We start from the raw sequence: 7,341 nt of genomic DNA on the forward strand, positions 1-7,341 counted from the left end.
TCTCTCTATATTTTTTTCAAACTCTTGCGTGTGTACGTGGTGCTCACACAGATTTAGCCCCAAGGTCCGGGTTCCGGATTGATACTATTTTCTTTTTTAACTAGGTAGGTGCCCGTGCGTTGCGACGACACATAAATTGTTGAGGGAGATCTATGACTACTCGTCCGGATCGATGACAGACTATTATTGTTGCTAGGCACCATCATCCGTATAAGGATAGAAGTATCTGGGATAGGATGAGCGTGAAGTTCTACACAAAGCCAAACAGGTGCTTGGTGGCTCTTATCTTACGAAACACAATGGAGATCCTCTTGCATTGACGACAAAGATAACATTAAAAAAACTACAAGATTGATTAAGCTAAAGTAAATGCTTAACATCCGAAAACAAGTATTGTAGTGCAGTGCACTTTAATACGCAAACGCTCCCACTACTCACCTCCGCCTGTAGTTCATAACATCGCATGCAAATTCATCCCCTATCAAAGAACGTGCTGAAGTAAAAAAAGTATCGTATGATTCATCATCATTGAGTTGACTGATCAGTTTTCATAACTATAGTGAAATTGTAGGCTCACGCCACACCATCTGCGATAGCATCATCACTTGGTCATTCACACAAGTGGAAATTGGAATTGCGAGAGCAATAAAAATAGAAGTGAGCAGCCATCCATTTTATTGAAAGCTTCATTTTACCAACAAAATAGTACTAACGATTGTCCTGTGTCTTCGTACTCAAGGCTTCATTTTACCAACAAAATAGCACCCAAAAAACTAAGTACTAACGATTTAAGCTACCAAAATAATAAGGTTCAGTACTTTCTGGTCTAAGGACATGTTTGCTCTGCGCCTTGAACCAATCAAGCTAGGCTGATTCTTGATTCTTTCACTATGCCCGAGACGGTCATAAACCAACAGTAACCATTTTATCCAAACACATCTAAACATACTGCCATCTCAAATTTGTAGAAGATCTCTTGCTATGTTTTGGAGTTGATGAAGACGCCAAACTGGTGAGGACATGAACTGCTACGAGCCCTTGTGCCAAAGGGATTTGAAATGTCGGTGCACAATTGTTACATGAAAATAAACAACACATATTGTGGACCTCACCCTTCTCTCCGGCATCGGTCTCCCGCGTCGACATTATCGGCGTTGTCATCGCCATCCCGCTTCTCCTCTGGTCTCGAGTGGACAAATTCGAGTCGCGCATCCTCGCCATCCGTGATCGCGTTAGCCTGTCCGTTCCCAGATCGCTCGCGTCCTCGTTCCTAGCTCCTGTGTGCTTCGCAATTGTCGCGCCCAACATCTAGTTCTTCATCTCCTTGTACGGTCACAGTGGAAGAGGCACACATATGCTCCAGTGAATCCAAGGAAATCGTGAATTAATGGGGAGGAGAGGATGACGTAACTTCTTTATCTTGGGTTCGGTGAGGGAGTGTCTATCTGCTGGCTTAGGGCCAGGATTTATAGCGTGTTGTTTGTTTCCGACGAGATAAGACTTAGGCAGGTGCCGCGGGGGGAGAGGGAAGGAATAGATCAAGATGTCTTATCCATAAGTTAGATTATATTTAAGATAAGTCTTTTCCATAAGCATGATTATCTTTTTCTATCGGTTAGGTGGAGGAGAGGGGGACGAAATAGATCTACACCACTACGCGTGTGACGCACGACGATGAAAACTCATACTTTAGGTGAAGGAGCTTGGGCTCAGTTGCTGCCCTGGGCATGGTCGGGTCAAGTTTCAGCAACAATCTGTAATCACCTTAGGGTTTATAGGGATTTTTGGGAGAGTTGCTCTGCAACTTCTCCTCTATTGTAATGTTTTTTTTCCTCTCTAATATATAAGATGCGCAGTTCTCCTGCGGTTTCTTAAAAAAAACTCATACTTTAGAGTAGAAATGAGAAGAAGATTAAGAAGATGTAATCCGTCATGTTTATATTAAACCACTTCAACCTGAAACTTAGTATTTATATCCTTCCACCTAAAATAGTATTCCACTCATTTCTATTAAAATTAAAAATCCACTCTCTTCTATTAAAATATACAAAATTCTTAGAGGTAGCTAATAAGTCAGATTGTTGGAGCTGCCCTAAACTTACATATAAAAATTGCTTAGAGCTAGGTCATAAGTTGATTGCTGAAGCTGCTTAAAGCTAGCTACTTTGTAAGAGACAACTAACTGAGCCATGTATTAATAATGAAAAATGAAAGGATTACAGATGGACTACACAAAAACTACCGAGTTAATAGATGTATTATTAGCCTTGCTATGAGCCAACAACGGACTAATTGCTCTGAGGGTGACAACTTAGACATTAGAGGCGTTTTAGAACACCAATGAAGGGTGGTCAATAACTGCATGTTATTATCATGTAGATCTGTACCAAAAGGAAGACACATCATGGATACCAGCTCAGACACATTGCAAACATATATCTTAGATTCGATAATGAGTCTTGATATCACATTAGGTACTCGATGAACATATAGTGTGGCGCCATTGCTAGATGAAATAAACCTTAAAGTTCTCTGAACTCAAAAAATTCTAATCCATAAAGTGCAATGCAGTCATCTCAACCATCAAACACGACTTATTGAAACTGAAGATTCTCTGAACAAACATTTCAAGAGCTTCTGCCTGCTGACCTAAGTGTATACAGGTTTGGTGGCTCCCAAGCTGTTACCATATGTTGTAGCACCTGGATATAATCCTCCCTCAGCACCAATAATCTAGATAAAAAACACAATAGATTATTTTGCAATCACCTTCATTAGGAACCAAGGTCTTATCACATTTACTTTAATGGTCTTCCTGTACTCATCTTCACTTATATTGAGGCAATATCGCACCTTCCCTGGCCACACAGTAAAGACAATTATTTTTTAAGAAAAAACACCAGAAGCAGAAACATAAACACAGACCAAACTTGCATTTGTGGTGTTTAACATGTTTCAAGACAAACATGCCATGTGAATTCAGAAAGGAGGCGTACGCGTACCTCTTGCCATGCAGACTCAACTAACCGAACATATACAGTTAGAATAATACAGTCAGGTCTAATATGGCTTTCTATATCAGATGGGCTACTCGACAACCAACCAAGAATCTGAAAAATCAGGATTTAAGTGTTAGGTTCAGGATATATTTTCTTGTGGCACGCTGAGAGAATGCATAATTTATCTGCGACCGCAAAACTGGAGGTAAGTCACTGGGAACTTTATCGAAAAGCTTGAAGACAATCTTATCAGTTCGGCACTGCAGGCAAAACAATAAGAATCAGGTGTTTCACAAAATGGCATCTAAGCATAGTAAGGTGTAATTCCATATATAGAATAATATGGTAAAATTAGCATCTTGGTGTTTGCATAAGTGCTGCCAAGACTATGGCTCTTCATCAAACTTTCCATGTATGTTGGAAGGCTGTCCAGTTCATGTTAGTCCTTTTCACTATTCACATGGCATGTTTGTTCAACAGATATGCAATCAAAAGCATGTATATGTATCTTTGAAGAGAAATTTAGCGGCATGTAGTAATTTTTTACTTTTAGGCCAGTACACTTAGATCTTCGAGATTGAGCACTTGTTTGGTTCACTTTTCCATCAGAAATCACTCTAGCATATGTTTTAGTTCTTGACAGTGATGGATATCACAACTTCTAGTAAATGTATAAAAAAAGTCAGGTAGGTAGAGAAGTCAAAGGGTTGAACAATTAAAGATGAGAAAATTGTTAGGAGTTCATTTATAAAATTATAATATGAGGGTTCTACAACCAAATGTTGAATGCTGATAGGTTAATAGACAACATTACGGACAACAGAACTTAAACCATATATATACCAGAATCTCGACTGCAACTTTAGGTTGGCGCAGCGGCCTGAGCGGGAAAGCAAGCCCTGTGTTAAAGTGAGTATGACGACAATCTGAACGACAAGGAACGACAATGTCGAGAGGGTCCTCGCCCTGCCACACCCCATCTTCACCGTCAACGACGACGATTGGATGCCATGTATTGCCGATGTTGTGCACAATGAAGACCGACAGAGCCTTGATATCACACCAGGCCTTTTTCCTCTTCTAATATAGTCAACCTGGAATGCTGACCTTGAATAATTCCAATGTATTTCGGCCAGAGGTGTGTTATCCTCTGAATAGTGAAATCTTCTATTTATAATTTTTGAATTGACAGTTGTTTTTTAGTGGCTGTGCGGATCACCTTTGGATTATAAAAGATTCAGATTGTGAATGGGATTATAATAATCTGGATTATTGGTTAAAATAATCTGGGTTGTTTGGAGCCTTGGATTATAGGTGCTAGATTATAGGAGTTGGTCTTTTGAGCACCTACCACCTATAATCTCGTATTAGCAGGTTTGAGATGTCTTTTGAAACCTTACACTGAAGACTGCTGCAATATCTGAATCTTTTATAACCTTTCAAGTAATCTTTGACAAATAATTAGAACTAATTACCAACTTTTGTTTCTCTTGCACTTATGTAACCAGTCAAAGTATTGTATTTGTTTTTACTTATTTTGCAACAGCAAGGTTTTTTTTCTTTATTTCCTGTTTTCATTCTGTTATACTATTTTTAACATCAACGCCTTTCTGACATATCTATTTTTTCTGGCAACTTAGGGATTGAAATACTGGTATCTGGGATGAGGTATCAATTTGAGTCCATGAATCCTTGTCCCCTTCTAATACTACTTTATCCATCTTTTGTCATTGCGGCATCACCACTGATACACGAAGAGGAGGTGCACAGAGAAGAAATAACTCATTGACTTTAATCCTTTTAGACCAAGGACCAAACGGTCCAGCTGATATTGAAAGCTTAACATGAGTATTTCTAGGGTTACCAGCTTACAAGCATTCACAGAACATTCATAGAAAAGAAACAACCAAGCACCTCAAACAAAAATCCCTGAGCATGAAGATCATACCTTACTGTCAAGAGAGTTTTTAGCTCTATCCCTCCTTACTTCAGTCTCGACAAGGTCACACCAGTAACTTCATTCAATCCTAAATGAACTATCAAGAACACAAACTCTGTTAGTAGACATATTGTATCGCTACACCTCATATCCTAACAAAAAAGTAAAGAACTAAATAAAGGAGCATTGCAGAAATATGTTACAGAACCATATCAAGGAGCATGACAGAATTAACCAAACCTTTTTTTCTTTTTTCCTTTTCACAGCAAAATTGGTTGGTTGAAAGAAAAGGTAACATTTAATCAAGTGGATCAAGATTACTAAACCCAAAGAGAAAGGGGGTTTATGGGTCAAAGATTTGAGAAGAATGAATATTAGTCTCCTTTGCAAGTGGTGATGGAAAATGGGAAGGGAATTTGATAGGAAACTGTACACAATTAAAGAAGCGAGTTGTTTCTCATCTTAAGCAGAATAATAAAAAAAGCTCTCCTGTGTGGAATGATCTACTGAAGATTAGGCATATATATCTAAAAGGCAGAGCTACTGCAGTAGGTATTAGGTAATGGCAGAGCTACCAGTTTTTGGAAGAATAAGTGCCACCTATCAGATCATGGAGAGAGAACATGTGGCTTTATTTTTTGTCTAACAAAATTCCCATGGAACTGTGATCTCTGAATGTTGGCAGAATCGTTAGCTCTTTTAATTGTTGATATCAGAGTTCAGAATATTTGAAAACCTCACAAGCTTTGTAGCTACATCACCATCAACTTGTGTGGAAATAGCAGAATATACTCATGATCGAAGAAGTAGATAAGCATGATGACATACTCATGATCGACGTAGCTGCATCACCATCACCTTGTGACATGTCCATGCTCTGGCCTTTTATCTTAACGAACAACAAGATGGTTCGTTACACTTGTTATCATCCTCTAGATGTTCGACTTCAACATATTTATCAAACGATGAATAAATGTCATGACAACCTTTGACGTGAAATGAAACTAAAACCAAACCGATGGACAAAGATATTCCATAAATCCTACTACCTATGAAATCCTACTACCTATGAAATCCACTACTCCTCTAGTCTTGAGCACATGCTTGCCTCCATGACAATGATCTGGCCATGATACTACTACCCAAACAAGTGAACAAATAGTCTACGCAAAGTTATTCCATAAATCCTACTACCTATGAAATCCACTACAGTTCGTTGCTATTTTTAACAAGTAGTTGAGATTACTATGTTTCTTCTACTATACAATATGCGAAACTGGTTGTGCCATCCCTAATTCCTGCAAGTTACAATACAATTTTCAGAACACTCACCACACAGAGCGCTCCGTTGACCTTGTCATTATATGTCTCAGGGTCATATGCCTGCATCTCTAGCAAATCGTTGCCATCGTCTTCCCTTGCTCCCTCCTAGATATTTGTCACAGTCGCCTGGTGCCCATCGATAAGCCACTGTGCCCACCTGTTCTGCACGTTGGACAGCCTTATCACGCGCTTGTTCACACCGCTAATGTCCACCTTGATAAATTCATCTGCAAGCTAATAGTGGTAAAGTTCATACAAGGGTTTCAATGACGAAGTCAACGCGTCGATCGACAGCCTCGGGTCGTCCCCTGCGAGACGTGGAGATCGGGAGAGCATCACAGCGAGGCGGCATCCGGGCATCGCGTAGTACCTCTACAAAACTGCAGTGAATAAATACATACACCAAAAAATTAAATCAATGATAATATATCGTCCACCACACCAAGCCCTACCCCACCTCCCAACCTCAACCCAAAAAACTTGGTAAATTGTACAACAGAATCGTGATCTCTCTTCCAGCCCGCAGAAATAAGTACAAGCATGGAACACTACCAGCACAAAACGGAAAAATGGACTAACCTACCATCTGTGGTGTCCCGGGAGCCATCCAATGAAGAATTTCCTGAAATTACCAAACCAAAGGCCAACCAATCAGACCGATTAATCCAGATCCAGTCCAGTCGTAAATTAAAGAGAGAGGGGCGCTAGAAATTTATACCTCGGGTTGCAGCTGCCACCGCCGCCACCCGAGGTCCCAGATGGCGCGGAGATGGCCGGTGTCGCGGATGGCATGGAGACATCTGGCTACGCGAGGATACACAACAATGCTAGAGCGGCTGACGCGTGGAAGATGCAATCCGCTCGCGGCGCGGAGGCGAGCGTACGCGCGGAGGATGGAAAGGCGGCAGGCATGGAGGCGACTGACCTGGACACCACAGTGCATGATGGCGTACTCCAGCGTCCCGCCGGCAGGTTTTTTAGGGTGAAGCGTCGAGCGAGTGTGCGTCAGCCACCGGCTCGCTCGATGGGCGCGACACGACAGCACTGCGCCGGCGGTCGGGAGAGAGGCCACGGAGGCGC

General features: G+C 40.9%; 1 long non-coding RNA gene across 1 annotated transcript; it reads right to left on the minus strand.

The window, feature by feature from the left end:
- Positions 1-4,558: 4,558 nt before the first annotated feature.
- LOC109945354 (uncharacterized) lies at positions 4,559-6,611 on the minus strand. The gene is made up of 3 exons (XR_002268512.1): positions 6,518-6,611; positions 5,767-6,423; positions 4,559-5,035 (listed from the first exon to the last, which is right to left on the minus strand). It is a non-coding gene; the product is annotated as an uncharacterized lncRNA (long non-coding RNA).
- Positions 6,612-7,341: the final 730 nt, after the last annotated feature.

This window comes from Zea mays, chromosome 3 (genome assembly GCF_902167145.1).
Source record: "Zea mays cultivar B73 chromosome 3, Zm-B73-REFERENCE-NAM-5.0, whole genome shotgun sequence".
NCBI classification, from domain to species: Eukaryota; Viridiplantae; Streptophyta; class Magnoliopsida; order Poales; family Poaceae; genus Zea; species Zea mays.